Below are 19034 nucleotides of genomic sequence, written 5' to 3' on the forward strand. Positions count from 1 at the left end.
CTTTTCCTGGATGGTGTCAAGCTTCTTGAGTGTTGTTGGAGCTGCACTCATCCAGGCAAGTGGAGAGTATTCCATCACACTCCTCACTTATGCCTTGTAGGTTGTGAACAGGCTCTGGGGAGTCAGGTGAGTTACTCACCGGAGGGTTCCTAGCCTCTGACCTGATCTTGTAGCCAAAGTATTTATATGGCTAGTCCAGTTCAGTTTCTGGTCAATAGTAACCCCCAGGATGTTGATAGTGGGGGATTCAGTGATGGTAATGCCATTGAACATCAAGGGGCGATGGTTGGATTCTCTCTTGTTGGAGATGGTCATTGCCTAACAGTTATGTGGTGCGAATTTTACTTGCCACTTGTCAGCCCAAGCCTGGATATTGTCCAGGTCTTGCTGCATTTGGACATGGACTGCTTCGGTATCTGAGGAGTTGCAAATGGTGCCGAACATTGTGCAATCATCAGCGAACATCCCCACTTCTGACCTTATGATGGAAGGAAGGTCATTGGTGAAGCAGCTGAGGATGGTTGGGCGTTTGGACACTACCCTGAAGAACTCCAGCAGTGATGTCCTGGAACTGAGATGATTGACCTCCAACAACCACAACCATCTCCCTTTTTGCTAAGTATGACTCCAATCTGCAGAGAGTTTTCCCGATTCCCATTGACTCCAGTTTTGCTAGGGCACCTCGATGCCACACTCGGTCAAATGCTGCCTTGATATCAAGGGCAGTCACTCTCACCTCACCTCTGGAGTTAAGGTCTTTTGCTCTATATTTGAAGCAAGACTGTAATGAGGTCAGGAGCTGAGTGGCCTTGGCAGAAACCCAACTGAACATCAGTGAGCAGGTTATTGCTAAGCAAGTGCTGCGTGATGACCCCTTCTCTCACTTTACTGACATTGGAGAGTTTATTGACCTTGGAAATAAGCCCTTTCTATCGACTTTATCTTGGTCCTTTATAATTTTATACACCTCAGTTAAACCACCCCTCTGTTCCAAAGAAACAACTCCAACCTATCCAATCTTTCCTCACAGCTAAAATTCTCTAGTTCTGGCAACATCCTCATAAATCTCCTCTGTAACCTCTCTAGCGCAATTACCTCCTTCCTGTAATGTGGTGACCAGAGTTGTGTGCAGTACTCTAGCTGTGGCCTAACTAGTGTTTTATACAATTCTATCATAACCTCCCAGCTCTTATATTTTAACTCAGTTAATAACTGAAAGTATCCTGTATGCTTCCTTACCCACCTTATCTACCTGGCCTACTACCTTCAGGGATTTGCAGACATACAGTGCAAGGTCCCTCTACACTTCTGATTATCCTATTATATTTTGTACACTCCCTTACCTTGCTTGCTCCCCTGCCCACCTCCAAATACATTACCTCACACTTCTCCGGATTAAATTCCATTTGCTACTTTTTGACCCACCTGACCAGTCCATTGCTATCTTCCTGCAGTCTACAGCTTTCTTCCTCACCCACCAACTACATGGCCAACTTTGTACCATCTGAAAACTTCTTAATCATGCCTCCTACATTTAAGGACCCAGTACTGAGTCCTGCAGAACCCCACTGGAAACAGCGTTCCAGTCATAGGCGACCATGACCCTGGATATTTTATCACATGTCCTCCTGCCTCTAACCGCCCAGCTGGCCGCCAACTCCTGACGTTGGTCACCTGGCACATCCTGGCGATGGGCTGTTTTCCCACACCAATCGGAAAACAGATCCTTTATCTGATTGGATGATTTTTGGCTCTCAATCAAACACCATTTTCTCATCTCAGATATTTGTATTAATAATAGACAAGTGTTGAAAGAAAAACAACATTTTCTTTTAATACCCAGTTATTTTTTTTCTCACAGGTACTGTTTGCCCTGGAGATTAGTTTTTAATTCCTGAAGACTCCAGGGGAATCCTCAAAGGTTGACAATCCTAGTTGACACTCATATCTATTCTCACATATGAAAATTGAAACATGGACAAAGCACTGTATAAGAAGCTTGTAACTCCCTCCCCTTGAAACCAGACACAGCTGCAAAATTGTCCAGAATTAGTTTTACAATTTATAGTGAACTGAAGCTTACATACCAATGTGGTACTGACCACATACAAACCAAAGCTGCGTGTTCATGCTGTGAGGGTTATGTGTATGCGATCTTGCAAGTTCAGTGTTAACCATCATTGCTTCAGCTCTCCCATTCACAGGCTCCAACCTCCAGCTCAGGGGCGGCACGTAGGCAATGAAGCTGATGGATATACGCTTTTGAAAGCTGCAAGTCACTGTAAATTAATTTTGAAGCTTTGACAGGAACAGTGCAAACGCTTTGCTTGTACAAGGCACAAAAACCTGCAAAACAGACTTGTTGCACTTTTGGTGCACTTCTGTGGAATGCCCATCGACCCTGAGCTCTCCGATCTACACTGGCTCCCAGTCCAACATGCCTCGATTTTAAAACGCTCATTCATGCTTTCAAATGCCTCCTTAAATGCAGCCCTACCTTTCTGATTTTGACCCTTCCTAACCCAGGACACGCTAAGGCAGGAATTTTATTGCCACCTAAACTAAGATCATTTTAGAAATGATCCTTTATATGAACAGACAAAAACAGTACTAGCAGAAAAGTAGCTCTATGGGTTCCATTGAAACATTCGCTAGCGTTTTGCATCATGGTCCTAAAATTGGCACAGTTACAATATGGGGGATTGTTTGGCAGGGTAGGGGCACGGGAGACTTTGCGGGCATTTTGGTTTCTCCCCCTCCAAAATGTGAACTTTGTTTCCAAAAGCAGTCACAACATGAACCAATTTCATTCACATTGTCTGTGAGAAAGAGCTCTTATGCCATCAACTGCGGTTTATTAACCAAACTCTTTTAAGTAGTTGGACATGGGAACTCTGAGTAGTTGATTGGAGTCAGATTATCTGAAGTTGTTGAGGGATCTTGGGTCATGAAAAGCTGTATTTTTTTGCCCATCCTTAGTTGCTCTGTAAATATTATGGCCGCCTTCTTCATAACCATTCTTTTTAACATGGAGGGGTTTGTTAGGTCAGTCAGAAGACATTAAGTGTAACCAGGAATTAGTGTGTGATGGTCGGGTGGCAGATATCCTACCCTGAAGGTCATTAGTGAATCAGTTGGATTTGTAGAAGGATCCTGAGGTTCTCTTGGCCATTTTCAAGAACGTAAGAAAATAAGAAATCGGGGAAGTAGGCCATTTGGCCCATTGAGCCTGCTTTGCCATTCAATAAGATTATAGCTGATCTGACTATGGCCTTAACCCCACTTTCCTGCCTGCCCCCATAACCCTTGACTCCCTTGTAGATCAAAAATCTGTTTAACTCAGCCTTGGATATTTTGAATGACCCAGCCTCCACTGCTCTCTGGGGAAGAGAATTCCAAAGGCCCTTTGAGAGAAGAAATTCCTGCTCATCTCCATCTTAAACGGGAGCCCCCCTATTTTGAAACTGTGCCTGCAGTTCTTGATTCATCCATGAGGAGAAACATCATCTCAGCATCTACCTTGTCAAGCCTTCTCAGAAGCTTATTTTCTTCTTTCAGCTTCTCCCATTTTACCTGAGGTCGCCATAATGCTGGTTGATCACCCTCTCCATCTCATCCTGTCAGTTACCCATTCCTCTTCCAATCCCACTGTGTTTAAGTCTCTCGCCATCGCATCTTTCCATCTGGTCTTAGACCTTCCTCTTCTCCTTCTTCCTGGCAGTCCCATCACTCACCTCACCACATTTCCTATCTCCCTGCAACAGATGACCATACCATTTCAATCTCTTCTTGGTTACTTCCTTCGATGTTCCCACAATCTTCACTGATACCCTGATGTACTGATTTTGTCCTTTCTCGTTACTCCACACATCCATCTCAGCATCTTCATCTCAGTAGGTGTCCAGTTGTTGTTCCTCTCTTCTTGGTGTTACCCAATCTTTCTGCACTATATAATAAAGCTGGTTTCATAACTGTCTTGGAGGTTCTTCCTTTCCGTTCCAGCAATACTTTTCTATCACATAACACTCTACTGCACTTCTTCCAATTACTCCAACCAGAGCTAATCCATTGCTTAATTTTCATTTCTATACTTCCATCTTCTGTCACTACTAACCCCAGGTACTTGAAACTGCCCACTTGCTCCAAGTCTTCGCCCAGAATCTTTACACCTTCACTCTGATTCTCTTTGCTAAGCTCAAACTGATGGTCCAGAAATCCCTCAGAATCTTTTATGTTAAACTCCAATGAATATAGACCCAGCCTGTTCAGCCTTTTCCTCATAAGACACCCCTTTCATCCCAGTGTCTGAACAGACTCCATGCAAGTCCTTCCTTAAATAAGGAGACCAAAACTGTATGCTGTTATCTACTGCCAGCTAACAAATTGTCAAATTTATTGAACTAACCATGGTGGGATTTGAACACTTGACCTCTAGGTAGTTAGTACAACAACTAATATATTTGGCTGAGCTCTACATTAAAGCATTTTTAGGGATGAACCTCTCTGGTATCTGAGTATCACCATGGCCAGGATTTTACGGCCTCTCCCGTCTGGTGGGATATTACGGTCCAGCCGAACTGAATGGAGATTTAAATGGCTCGCCGCATCTGCTAGGGGGGGGAAACAGTAAACTCCTGGCCCATATTTTCTCACAAAAATATAGTAATGTTGGGTACTTGTGACAAGTTTGTTCTTATCCATTAGTAAAGCATTAGTAAAGTGACATGCGAGTAACTGATAAGGTAATTGGTTGTTCACAAACACAATGTTTGAACCAAGCAAGACACTCAAGGAAAAATTAACGTCAGACTTCTGTCAGTGTGGCAATTAGTAATTGAACATTACCAAATGCAGTGATATTGTGATGGTTTCATATTCATTACAAACTGCTGCTGTAAGAACAAAGTGGGAGAACAGCAATACAAAAGGAAGGTTCTGCGGATACTGGAATTCTGAAATAAAAACAGAAACTGCTGGAAATACTCAGCAGGCCTGGCACCACCTGTGGTGAGAGAAGCAGAGTTAACATTTCAGGCCAAAGACCTTTGAATTCTGGTAAAAGGTCATCGGCATATGGATTGTGAGATATGAAACCAAAGGTCATCGGCCTGAAACATTAACTCTGTGGGCTGAATAACACGGCGCGTTTCTGTGGGCGGGACTTGTACCCAGAAGTGAGTGGATTGCTGACTCCCACCCCCACCGTCGTAGCAGGCTGCATAAAACAGCAATAAACCAATTAATGGCCGCCGGGTGGGTTTTCAGCTCACAACGTCGCTGGATTGTCGTTCCCCCACCCAATTGGAGATGGAGGATGGGATGTTTAGCAGCCAACATCCGAAGGCCATTCATTTAGAGGGGCGCCTTGCATGGGAAAGTGTCAAGTGATCCAGCAAATTAATGTAGGTAAAAGCAAAGTGTTTGTTTCTCAGCAAGATTTTCAGGCATGTATTAATATTCTGAAAAATGTGTCAAATTCTGCAGAAGCTTAGATTTAAGTGTTTTTGCCAGTGAAAACACGTGGCATGAATTCTGATCGTCTACATAATGTTGAGGTCCGAATATTGAACAGCTGCTTTGTTCTAACATGTTTTGCTCCATAGATGGCCAAGAGAAGGCAGCAGTGGGGAGAGGCAGCGAAGAAGGTCCCAAACCACCCCACATTTCTAAGATGACTCCCCCCGAGTCCTCCTCCAGGCTGTGTCCACAAGGTGAGAGGTCCTGGTGTCAGCTGACGGGAAAAGACATCCCTCAATCACCCAACCTGCCTGGACAGAGGTGGCCACGGAGGTCAGCTGTGTTGGTGTGATGCTTCAAAACTGGAAGCAATGCAGGAACAGGCTAAATGACCTTTTGAGATCTGCAAAGATGAGTAATTCCTCATTCTGTGTATTAGTGTACAAGAAAGGTACAGGGGAGGCTCGATAATACTCGAGCCTTGAGAGTACCTTTGGAGTCCACGGCAGCATTATGCACCAATGTCACTGCTCCTGGCCCCGATGCATCTGTGGAGGTGTCACTGTGGTTCTGGGGGTGGGGGGAAATTACACCTGAGGAAGGTACACAGTGTTTTGCCTGCCAACCATTGTGCAGACTATGCATTCTTCACAGAGCTTGGATGTGTGTAGAAATTAAGTTACCTGACATCCTAGTAATGTGACACCTCATTTCAGGAGAAGCAGGCCCACAATGCCTGGGAGAGAATCAGGACAGGAGGTGGCGTGCCTGATCTGGCAATCCTCACATCGCTGGAGGAGGAGGTTCTGCTCCACAGAATGGAGCCACTCCATTGGCAAAGGCGAAACTGGGGGAAAACCTGGGGCTGGTGAGACTGCAAGGTCTGGTGTACTGAAGGGAAGAGGGCTCCAGAGAGGGTGATTGAGGCCTGGCATGCTTACATGAAGTGCATGTGTGGTTTATGTGTTCAGAAGCTGGGAAGCTTCCTGGTAGAAACCTTGTGAGTTTGTTATAGGTGGTTTAATGTTTGCAAGGTTTCATATCTCCTAGTCCATATGCTGCTAATGGTGTTGGATACTGTGTCCTTACAGACCCCATGAAGGCTGTGGAAGGCCAATTAATACCCTTTCTTCTGTGTGTCTTGCGAACGTGAACCTTCCTCTGCTAACTCCAACAGACCTGAAGGACCCACACTAGCCTCCAAGGAGAAAGAGAAAGCCTCGGACGGTGAAGCATCACATCCTCTCTCTGCGCCAAGCACCAGCGTAGATACTGGTACCTCGGCAGGGATTAGCACAGCAGAATGAGGACAAGCATAATCTGATGTGGACACTTCACATTCACATGTGTAGTAGCTGGAGACTGCGGTGGAGCAGGCATTGGGCAGTTGGAGGAGTGTTCGAGTTGACCATCTGGAGTTGTCCGTGAGGCAACAGATGCTGGATGTCCAGCACGAGGTGCATGGAGGCTTGGCGGATATGCCAGAGAGGTTGCATGCTCCAGCCTGGACTGTGGAGGTGTCCATTAGGCCAGGCGCACTGCGATCACCAACTCTTCAGAATGCCGAGCTTCCTCCACAGACTGGCGACTGTCATGGAGGGGCAAACCCACCAAATTGCAAAAGCAATTGTGGGTATGCGCTCTGCACACCATCGCCCTGGCTCTGATCTCAGAGGTCCAGAGCCGGATCAAAAGGGGGACTGGGAGCCTGGACGCTCAGCTAGCTCCTGGGACCTCCTGGGGAGACAGAGAGGATCAATCAGTCCTCATGGTGGATGATGAGCAGCAGCTGCCAGCATCTGGAAGCACCTCTCAGGGCACTTCTGATGGGGGCAGCCTCTCCTCCTCTCCTCTGCCACAGGCGCAGTCCTCCTCGATTGCCACGTCGACAGAAGCTGTGACTCAGTAGGAGTCTTCTAACGTGGCGGGCCCTCAAGGCCTGAGCCGCACAGAAGACACGAGCCAAAGTCATTCAGGGAAAGGGGACAGGCAGCTCGGTAGCCTCTCTCCAGCACAGATGGAGGGAGCATGTACCACCGCACATGGAAAAGAATTAAGAAAACTCCACAGTCGTCACAAAGCAGGTCACATGAGTGTGTTCTGTAGATGTCCTCATTTGATGGGCCATTGCCCTTTTGTTAATAAACCTTCTATATATTATCCCTCATACAGTGGTTGAGTTTATCTGTGAGCATTGAATGAAATGTATGGAGGAAAGATTCCTCAATTGTTAGTAGTAAATGCTGGTTAAGACGCAACAATACCTAAAGAATCTAGATGGTGCGTGTGCTGACAGGACTTCCTCAGTGAGTTTGCAGTATGGATGGAATGACATTGAGACAAAGGCAGTACATACATCTCAGAGGCCAAGAATGCCTGACCTACTAAAACCTCTACCTTATTAAGGCCTCCCATGTGTCATGGCCATCCATGCGCTCTTGTGTACGCCCTTGCACCTCTCCGTCGGGGTGTTCCCTCACCTCCTCATCGACCTCATCATCGGAGGCATGTCCGCTATCTTGCGTCTTCTCTTCCTCCAGGACATCCTCTCTCTGAATGCTGAGGTTATGCAGAGCGCAGCATGCAACGGCCATCAGTAAAACTTTGGATGGCGTGTACTGCAATGCCCAATTGTCTGCTTAACGATGGCCCTCGTGGTAGTGTGGCTGTCTCTGTGTCTGCTCTAGGGGCCCTCACAGGCGTCATGAGCTATCACTTCAAAGGGTAACCATTGTCACCCAGAAGCCAACCATCCAGTGCATCAGGTCCATTAAAGATGTCTGGCACCTGGGAGTTCCAGAGAATGTAGGAGTTGTGACTGCTGCCCAGATACCTGCATAATTCTTCGATTGTGGTCACATACCAACTGGACATTTAAGGAGTGATAACCCTTCCTGTTAATGAATATACAGGGTTGGCCTGCTGGAGCCTTTATGGCGACATGAGTGCAGTCTATTGCTCCCTAAACCCTGGTGAAACCTGCGATCGCTGCAAAGACTGTGGAAGTCCTGTCAGCACAGCTCATTCAAGTTGGCTGTGGCGGGCCATTGAAAATGCAATGTGCAGATCTGCCCTTCGGAACATTGTATCTGTAAAGACCTTAATGCAGTGACATGCACCAGGCTCTGTAACAACACTAAGGTCTCTACAGACAGCCAGAAAGGATCCAGTGGCAAAGAAATTCATGTTCAGCAGTGGGAAATGTGACCCACCATTGACCACAGGTTTTACGGCAATGTAAAACCGATTTTTGTAGTCTTGAGGTTTTCCGCTCCTGCCCGCTGCAAATGGGAGCGGAAAACTCCGGCTAAAGATTTCAGAAGGAAATTGGATAGTACTTGAGAGAGCAAACTTTCAGGGCTAAGGGGATAGAGCAATGAAATAGGACTGACTGGATTGCTCTAAAGAGAGCCAGCATGAACTCAATGGGCTTAACGGCCTCTTTCTGTGCCATAATGACTCTGACAAATTCAGTGCAACAGTCACCTTTAAAGCTCCTGGCATTAGGTGACCACCCACACAGTTGGAAGCTATCTCCCCTGCCAGCATCTCACAAAGAGAGGTCACTGTGTCTCTGGAGAGCTTTAGTCTCCCCCAACAACGTGTCTCTGACATTTGAAAGTAACTCATTCTCTGCCTATACTCGATTGGCAGCATAAGTCCTTGCTCTGCATCTCCGTGGTTGCGGCATCCTGCCTCCATCAGTTACTTGCTCCAACGCAGGTCTGCCACCCTCATGCACCACCAGTGCATCCTGCCCCTGACCATCTGGCCTTTTTCCTCTCCCTCTCAATCTCCTTCTCACTGGAGGATGTATCTCCCATGGAGACCACTATCCCCATGTTTTTGCAACCAAACAGGCTGGGATGCAGCTGAGGCTCTAAATGCACCTTTCTGCAGGCTAAATGAAGCCTTAAAGCAGCAAAGGTATCCCCCAGAAACACAGTTTCCAATAGCAAATGATAGCAGCATTCACAGCAGCCTGAACTGCTGAGGTCAAACTGAGCACCTAGTGACTTTTAACCTGCCCCTACAATCTTTCAGAACAAAAAACCAAATCCCTACCTGGTATGAATCACACTCTCTAAATGTTTTGTTGCTCCCAGTATGTATTATTCCAGTCAATTGCCACTTTAACAAGCTTAACAAAACAATTAAATTAAATTTGAATAAGGTGGGTGGGCTCCCAATTTCTAGGCCCTCCTGTCTACTGTATTATCGCGCTCTGGTGTAATGATGTCGGGAACACGATCTGAAGTCATCGTGCCTAATAATACTTTGGCACGGGCGTGGTACAGGCCTGTTTTCGTCGCATATTATTCAACCTGAATGTCACTCCACAGATGCTGGAAAAATAGCAATTGACTTTTCAGTATGTATAGCAAGGAACCAACCAAATAACTCACCAAGCAAAAGTCCGTTCTGAGTTTATATAAGGACTAAATGTAACATTACGATAGACTAAATAAATACATCAACAGATGTGATCACATAAGGATTATATTAAGCAAAATGATTATAATGAAAATGATCCTTTGTGTACTAGGGTAGATTTGCTGTTTGTAATCCTTGTATATAGATGATTAAGGGGCGATCTAATTGAGATGTTTAAGATGGTTAAAGAGTTTGATAGGATGGAAAAAGAGAAAGTATTTCCCCCAGTGAGGGAACCTTGAACGGGGTTGGGGGTGGGGAGGTGATCTTAAAATGAGAGCCAGGCCATTCAGACGTGATATCGGGAAGCACTTCTCCACACAAAGGGTTGTGGAAATCTGGAACTCTCTCCCAAAAAGCTGTTGAGGCTGGGGATCAATTGAAAATTTCTAACCCGAGATTGAAAACATTTTGTTAGGTAAGGGGATCAATAGCACAGAACTAAGGTGGGTAGTTGGAATTAAGATATGAGGCATGAGCTAACTGAACGGTGGAACACACTCAAGGAGCTGAATGGCCTCTTCCTGTTCCTATGCTGGCTGCTTGGGTGTAAATTTGGTGCTACCTGTTCCAGGAACTTCCTAATTTTCATCTCCATCAAAATCCATTAGGTTCAGACAGATCCTACAAAGGGTGGTCGATTCACAATGACAAATTTGCAAGTTGACAATCAAGCCATTCACTCCTGGCCTTTAAGTGAAAGATTCCTCTACTTTAACATCAAACTCCTGCTATGGGTTAGAAACCTAGGGTCCTCAGTTCAGAAGTGAGTTTACTAGCACCTTGACGTGGTTCTAGTATGTGGTGGCATCAGAATGACGGTATTTGTGCATATATAAGTTCCCATTTACACTTGTAGCAGCATCCTAGCACACAAGCAGCATCGTAATGCTGCAACACTTAATACAAACATAACGGATTTACATTCATTGCTAAGGCATTCTGATCACAAATCAGAAATTAACCCACTCGTTCCTGCCCTTTGAAGTGGTCTGAAGATAATGGTGTGGGTGGGATGGGGTCTTCCATAAACTCATGGTGCTTTATTTGTGACAGGATATTTCTTCAGGCATAGACAGCTATTACATAATTGAGCACACAGGCAACTGAAAATGCATGGAGAACCTGGCTCATGGTGCTCTCAACTTTGCCTTCAAACAAACACATAGCAAAATTCACCGCTAGCTGGCTGAAAGAGTTAAACTCACTGTCACACAGAATCTTCCAGCGCATGTAGGAGCCATTCGGCCCATCATGCCTGTGCTGGATCTCTGAAAGTTATTTTTTCATTCATTCATGGGATGTTTGCATCACTGGCAGGACAAACATTGATTACTTGGTAGCATAGTGGTAAATTCATTGGACAAGTAATGTAGAGGCCCAGATTAATGTTCGAAAGACATGAGGTCAAATCCCACAATTACTGCTCGTGGAATTTAAATTTAATTCGCTAATAAATCTGGAATAAAAAGCTAGTCTCAGAAATGATGATCATGAAACTACCGGATTGTTGTTAAAACCTATCTGGTTCACCACTATACTTTGGTGGAACAAATCTGTTGTCCTTACTTGGTCTGACCTATCTGTGACTCTGGAACTATGCCAACGTGGTTGACTCTCAATTAACCTCTGGAATGGCCTAGCAAGTTACTCAGTTGTAGGTGGTTCACCACCACCTGCTCAAAGGCAGCTACGGACAAGAAATAAATGTCAGTGGTGCTCACACCCCAGGAAGGAATTTTTAAAAAATTGCCCTTGAGAAGGTGGTGGTGAGCCGTGTTCTTGAATCGTTCAGTCCTTGTGGTATAGGTACATCATAGTGTTAGGGTGAGGTTTCCAGAATCTGGACTCAGCAATCCCGAAAGAATAGTAATATACTTCCATGTCAAGCTTCTGTGCCTTGGGTTGGAACCTGAATGTGATGGTGTTCCCATGTACTTCTTCCACTAGGTGGTAGAGGTCGCAAGTTTGGATGGTGCTGTAAGAAGCCTTAGCAAGTGGCTGCAATGCATCTTGTAGATGGTACACATTGTAGACATGGTGCACTAGTGTTGGAGGAACTGAATGTTTAAGGTGATGAATGGGGTACCAGTCAAGCTGTTTGCTTTGGCCTGGATGGTGTCAAGCTTCTTGACTGGAGCTACATTCTTCCAGGAAAGTCTGGAGTATTCCATCACACTCCTGACTTGTGCCTTGTAGACGGTGGAAAGATTTTTGGGATTCAGGAGAAGAATTCCCAGTCTCTGACTGGCTCTTGTAGCCACAGCATTTATGTAGCTACTCTGCTCCATTTACGTTTCTGGTCAATGGTGATGTTGATAATTGGGGATTCATTGAAGTTAATGCTATTGAATGTCAAGGGGAGGTGCTTAGACTTTCTCTTTTCAGAGATGGTCATTGCCTGGCACTTGTATGGCACGAATGTTACTTACCACTTATAGCCCAAGCCTGAATGTTGTCCAGGTCTTGCTGTCTGTGGACATAGACTGCTTCATTATCTGAGGAGTCATGAATGGTGCTGAACATTGTGCAATCATCTGTGAACATCCCCAGTTCTGATCTTATGACAAAGGGAAGGTCATTGATGAAGCAGCTGAAGACGATTGGGCCTGGGACACTACCCTGAAGAATTTCTGCAGCAATGTCCTGGGGCTGAGATGATTAGTCTCTGATAATTACAGCCAACTTCCTTTGTGCTAGGTATGACTCCAGCCAATAGAGAGATTTTCCCCTGATCCCTACTGGCCTCAACTTTACTAGGGCTCCTTAATGCCACACTTGGTCAAATTTCCCTTGATGTCAAGGGCAGTCACTCTCACCTCACCTCTGGAATTCAGCTTCTTTGCCCACATTTGAACCAAGGCTATAATGGGGTCAGGAGCAGAGTGTCCCTGGTGGAACAAACTGAGCATCAGTGAGCAGTTTATTAGTGAGTAAGTGCAATGTAATAGCACTGTTGAATCACCTTCCACCACTTTGCTGATGTTTGATTAATTGACTGGATTGGATTTGTCCTTCATTTTGTAGTCAGGCCAAACATGAACAATTTTCCACTTTGTCAGTGTTGGAGCTGTACTGGACCATCTTGGCTAGAGGTGCGACTGATTCTTCAGCACTACAGCCAGGATATTGTCCAAGTCCATAACTTTTGCATTCAGTTGTTTCTTGATATCACTGAAGACTGGCTACTGTGATAGTGGGGAGCTCAGGAGGATGCTGAGAAGGACCATCCACTCAGCACTTAAGGCTGAAGATAGTTGCAAATTCTCCAGCCTTCTCTTTTACACTCAAGTGCTCCGCCATCACTGAGATTGGTCACGAAGATGTCTCCTCCCATTAGCTTTCCTCCACTTTTCACGATTGGATGTTGCAGGACTGCAGAGCTTTGATATGATCCAATGGTTGTTGGATAACTTAACCCTGTTTGTAGCATGCTGTTTATGCTGTTTGTATTGTCACCATGTTGGCACTTTATTCTTAGGTATGCTTGGTGCTGCTCCTGGCATGCTCTCCTACACTCCTCATTGAACCAAACTTGGTCTCCTAGCTTGATGGTAATGGTAGATGGAGGGATATGCAAGTCCATGAGGTTACACATTGTGGTGCAATAAAATTGTGCTGCTGCTTATCCACAGCATCTCATGGATATCTAGTTTTAAGCTGCTAGCCCTGTTCTAAATATATTCCATTTGGGTTGGTGGTGATGCCACACAACAAAATGCAGGGTGTCCTCAGTTTGAAGACGGGATGGTTTCTCCAAAAGTACTGTGTGGTGGTCACTCCTACCAATATTGTCAAGGACAGATGCAGCTGCCACAAATAGATTCATGAGGATGAGGTCAAATAGGTTTTCCCCTCTTATTGGTTCACTCACCAATACTGCAGGCCCGATCTGGCAGCTGTGACCTTCAGGGCTCGGCCAGCTTGATCAGTAGTAGAGCTACTGAGCCACTCAGTGATGGACATTGAAATCCCCAATAAAGAGTACATTCTGTGCCCTTGTTACCCTCAATACTTCTTCCAAGTGATAGCTAACATGGAGCTGAGAGATGGCGGCACATGGTAATCAGCAGGAGGATTGATTGCCCATGTTTGACCTGATGCCATGAGAGTTCATAGGATCCAGAGTCAACATTGAGAACTCTCAGAGCTATTTCCCCCTGACTGTACACCATGTTTTGCCACCTCTGGTGGGTCATGCCGGTGAGACAGGGCATATGGTGATGTTGGCATCTGGGAGGGTGGCTGAAAGGGCTGATTTTGAGATGATGTCTGACTTGCTGTTGCTTGAAATCTGTGGGACAGCTCTTCCAATTTTGGCATGTGCCCAGTGTTATTGATGTTTGTGAGGGGGACTTTACAACTATTAATTCGTCCCACTCTCCTGCTCTTTTCCCATAGCCCTGCAATTTTTCCTTTCCATTTTCAACTAATTAACCTGTTCCCTGTGAAAGTTATTATTAAATCTCCATCTACCAGCCTTTCAGGCAGTGCATTTCAGAGCAGAACATGTTTACATTCAAAGGCGTTTTTCCACATAGGTCTACTATGTATCCACATGCTGATTGAAGCAAGGGGTGGACAGGAAGTAGAAAACAAAAGGCAGACAGAATGTGGGTGGGATGGTATTAGTTCACGCATTATTATAGCAAGTGGAGGAGGAAGAGGGAGAGAAGAGGCAACTCAAATTAGAAATATAAATAAAATTAACAGGATAACACCCTTAAGTATTGCAGTGTAATAAATATTCATTTTTTGCTCTTTAGGGTTCTGAAATAACACTGCAATTTGACTGGATACCCCTTTTGTGGTGAGATTGTAATAAAGGAGATTTAACCTCTCCCATCTCTCAAAATGGTTCCCACCCCCTTAATTTGGATCAATTTACATTTCTTTTTTTCGCCTGTAATCTTGGCTCAAATTGTGTGCGTTTTTTTTTACTGGCTGACTCATGCCTGCCGCAAAAATGTTGCTTCACAATAGGATGCTAATTCGTGCATATTGTGAATGAATCATCAAAATGAGGAGTGTTAGTGCTGGGAAACGGATAGTATTCCTACTGTCCTCACCTACTCTGGATATCAAGCGCTTGATGGTCAACTATAACATAGGCAGACAGACATTAAAGCTACTCCTGTTCCAAGAATTATACATCACCATAGAAAACTATCTTCAAGCAGGCCAGTGTCAGATTCCCACTCCTTGGACTATCCATCCTTCTGTCCTGTCTGGGGGAAATGGCTAACTAAATACCAATTATCACTTGTACCAAAGTCAAGGCAATTAACCTTGCCTAATAAAAATCTATCAATCCCAGTTTTGAAATTTTCAATTGACTTCCAGTTTAACCTGACATCGCGCCTGAATGGCCTAGCTCCAATTTTAAGGCTATGCCCCCTTGTTCTGGTCTCCTCCCCCACCGCAGGAAGTAATTTCTCTCCATCTACCCTATCAACTCCTTTAATCGTCCTAAACACTTAAATTATATCGCCCTTAATCTTCTGTATTCAGGAGGATACAAGCTGAGTCTATGCAACCTGTTCTCATAATTTAAACTCTTTTAGCCGTGGTGTCATTAAGGTGCATCGGCAATGCACTCTATCTGGGCATTCTGTGGAATCATCCCCACCTAGGATTGCACTTAACCTCCTGATTCTTGGGTGACTTCTCATCCACACAGCCTCAGAGGGACAGACAGACAGAAAGTGAAAGTGATAAGAGTTGTAGCCAAGGCTCCCAAACGTTGGTTGCAAAATAGGCTTGAATTTTCCTTCCTGGTGGTAGGGCCAGACTTCCTCTTGCTGCTAGTGCCAGTGACGATCCTGGGCTCATCCTTATTGAATTTATTCAGCAGGAATCTTGCCTTGGTTGGGAGTTTGCTGTTCATGGTTGTGGGGTGAAGGCATGCAGTGACCGCTGGATGGATCAGACTTGGAAAATGTAAAAATTGTTGCTGCCTTGGTGGAATGATGAAACTATAATGATGAAAAGTCTACATTGAGGGACTCTCCATTTCTCGTCAAGGTATCTCCAATGATTGTCCAAAGTGACAGGAAAGATTGCTACTGCCACAGAAACATGCAGGGATCTGACTACACAACCCATCCCAATTTTCCTTTCACACCCCTTATTAATACCAGAAAGATGGCAGTACACAAAAGGAACATCCTGCCCATAAATTATATAACTGACCTTGCTCTGCTGGGGCTTATGGGCTGCTGCCAGATTTGCTCGTTCCACTTGAGCTCAGCGCCTGATGAGAACTGGGTGTTAACTGCAAACAGGGGAAAGCCATGTTGGGAGTATGGGGCACATTCCCAAACCCATACTGCAGTGTAAAAGCATCTCCAAATAGATGGCTTTGCTCTTTACCATATTAAACAACCCTTGGCAAAAAGAAATTTGGGTGGGAGAGGACCTGTTAGCAGGGTTAGTCTGAATTACATCCAGAATGGATGAACAATCACACAGACTCCATCGTGCTCAAGCAATCTGGGTGCTCATTTTTTTCTGTATATATATTCCACCTAGATGATGCTAGAGAGGAAAATCATCCTCTCGGTTTGTATTCAAACACGGGTCTTAAGTCTGTTGTTGTTCTCCTTAAAGCTGGAAAGGTAAAGGGGAGATAGAGGTGTTCTAAATTCACAGAATTGTTACGGTGTAGAAGGAGGCCATTCGGCCCATCATATCTGCACCAGCTCTCTGAGCATTTTAACTTAGTACCAATCTCCTGCCTTTTCCCCGCAACCCTGCACATTGTTTCTATTTAAATAATCATCCAATGCCCTCCTGAATGCCTCAATTGAACCTGCCTCCACCACACTTCCAGGCAGTGCATTCCAAACCCTAACTACTTGCTGTGTGAAAAATGTTTTTCTTACCTTGCATTTGCTGCTTTCGCAAAACACTTTAAAACTGTGCCCTCTAGTTCTCAATCAGTTTACGAGCGGGAACAGTTTCTCCCCATCTACTCTGTCCAGACCCCTCATGATTTTGTAAACCTCCGTCAAGTCTCCTCTTAATCTTCTCATCTCCAAGGAAAACAGTCCCAACTTCTCCAATCTTTCCTCATAACTGAAGTGTCTCATCCCTGGAACTATTCTCGTAAACCTCTTCTGCTCTCTCTCCAATGCATTCACATCCTTCCTATAGTGCGGTGCCCAGAACTGTACACAATACTCCAGCTGAGGTCTAACCAGTGTCTTTATAAGTTCATCATAACCTCCCTGCCCTTGTAGACTATGCCCCTATTAATGAAGCCTAGAATACTGTATGCTTTAGAAACAGCTCTCTCTACTTGTCCTGCCACCTTTCATGACTTATGTACGTATACACCCAGGTCTCTCTGCTCCTGCACCCCCTTTAGAATAGTACCTTTTATTTTATACTGTCTCTCCATGTTCTTTGTACCAAAGTACCTCACACTTCTCCGATCCAGGCATAACACTTTATTACCATATGCAATTTCATACTCTGACTCCCATTTTGAACTGATCAGGTTGCAGCTACCACCAATTATGAGGGGTTTTTATAGAGCACATAGGGAGAAACTGTTTCCACCGGAAGGCGCATGGGTAACCAAAGAACACAGATTTAAGGTAATTAGAAAAATATCCAGCTCGGAGATGAATAGAATTTTTTCCCCCTGTGAGTTATGATCTAAAATGAACTACCTGAAAGGGAGGTGGAAGCAGATTCAATAGTAGCTTTCAAAAGGGAATTGGGTAAATATTTGAAAAGGAAATTTCTATCAGAAAAGACCAGGGGAGTGGGATTAATTGGATAGTTCTTTAAAAGAGCTGGCACAGATATGAGGGCTGAACAGCCTCCTTCTGTGTGGCATATGATTACATAATTTGTAAAGTACTGTGATTATGAATTACTGAGTCCCTCATGGAATTATTTTAATAAGAAAATTTGCTCTCCCTCATTACCAGTTCCCTAAGAAAAGAATAAAAGTCACCCTCTATCTTCCACCAGTTACTTCTATTAAAGTGCATTGACTTTTGCAGCTTGCCTAAATGTCATTGTTTGACGTTAGCCGCTCACTCTACGGAGTCAGTTTCTATATCACAGTGGCATGTAATTAGTTTTACTCGGTCAGCAGAAGGTACAAGATTTCATGTACATCTATATATTAATCATGATCTTTCAGATAATTAGGTGCATACATAAGAAACGTATAAACATGCCTCTGACCATAAACTCTGACATTACAGTAACAACAGTACAACATTCAGTATATTACTTCTTTTCAAATACAAAATCCACATAAGCCACTCTCTTGTTAGCAGCCTGCACATTCACACACTCTGAACAGCTCATTGAGTCGACAGAACTGAGAGCCTCTGAATCGTTACAGTACTTCACATTTTGAATTTAGTAATGGATGTTTGCTATTGTGCTTAAACAGCTATCATGCCACAATACTGAAACAGATGTTAACTTTAAAAGGAAATAAAAACAGAAGAAAATACTCCATCCATGGAATAGAGGACCTACCGAATTCTGCCTTTCAGAGTTACTTCCAGCAGACTAGCTTGAAATGTGGATCCTGACAGGTGAGCAGCACAGCCCTTAGCAGATGCAACAGCGTCACAGTAAAGTACAGTTTCCTGCTTTCAGTGAAGCAGAGGGGTTTCAAGCAGGAAGCCTGCATGCTTATCGCAAAAAGTGTAGAATTACGTGGAGGCCACGTACTAAACACTGACTAAGTCAGTGAACAGGCATGTTATGTTTGAGGGAAAATTTGAATTCTAAAATAAACAATTCACTTTGTCTCCACAAGGCTAGTAACCATGTAGGATCATCCTAATTGTAACCCATCTGGTAATGTTTATTAAACTAGATTTTCCTTTTGGCAATCCAAAGTGATTAATCTGGTGGAAATGTAAAGTTAAATTTGCCAGTTTAGTGTCTATTTGAAATTGTGGAACATTTTTGGTGACACGCTAATCATGTTGGGCGTGGTGTCAGTGTTGTGTCTGCACGTGCTTTGTTGTCTTCCACTGCTGTCAGTCACCAATGCTAGGACATGGTCCCATGTACACTGGTCATGCTCTGCCAATTTTCCAAGAACGCCATTCTCCATATGAGCTGGAACAGTGAGCGTCGGGAGGCATCAATTGTCAACATCATTA

At 44.5% G+C, this 19034-nt stretch overlaps 1 protein-coding gene across 2 annotated transcripts in view; it reads right to left on the reverse strand.

The window, feature by feature from the left end:
- Positions 1–18507, reverse strand: part of LOC144669553 (ankyrin repeat and fibronectin type-III domain-containing protein 1-like) — a 115411-nt gene extending 96904 nt beyond the window's left edge. For both annotated transcript variants that reach the window (XM_078532036.1, XM_078532035.1), the window contains exon 1: positions 18397–18507. The gene's annotated coding sequence lies outside the window, so the exon portion shown is untranslated. The remainder of the gene's footprint in view (positions 1–18396) is intronic.
- Positions 18508–19034: the final 527 nt, after the last annotated feature.

This window comes from Cetorhinus maximus, chromosome 29 (assembly GCF_964194155.1).
Source record: "Cetorhinus maximus chromosome 29, sCetMax3.hap1.1, whole genome shotgun sequence".
NCBI lineage: Eukaryota > Metazoa > Chordata > Chondrichthyes > Lamniformes > Cetorhinidae > Cetorhinus > Cetorhinus maximus.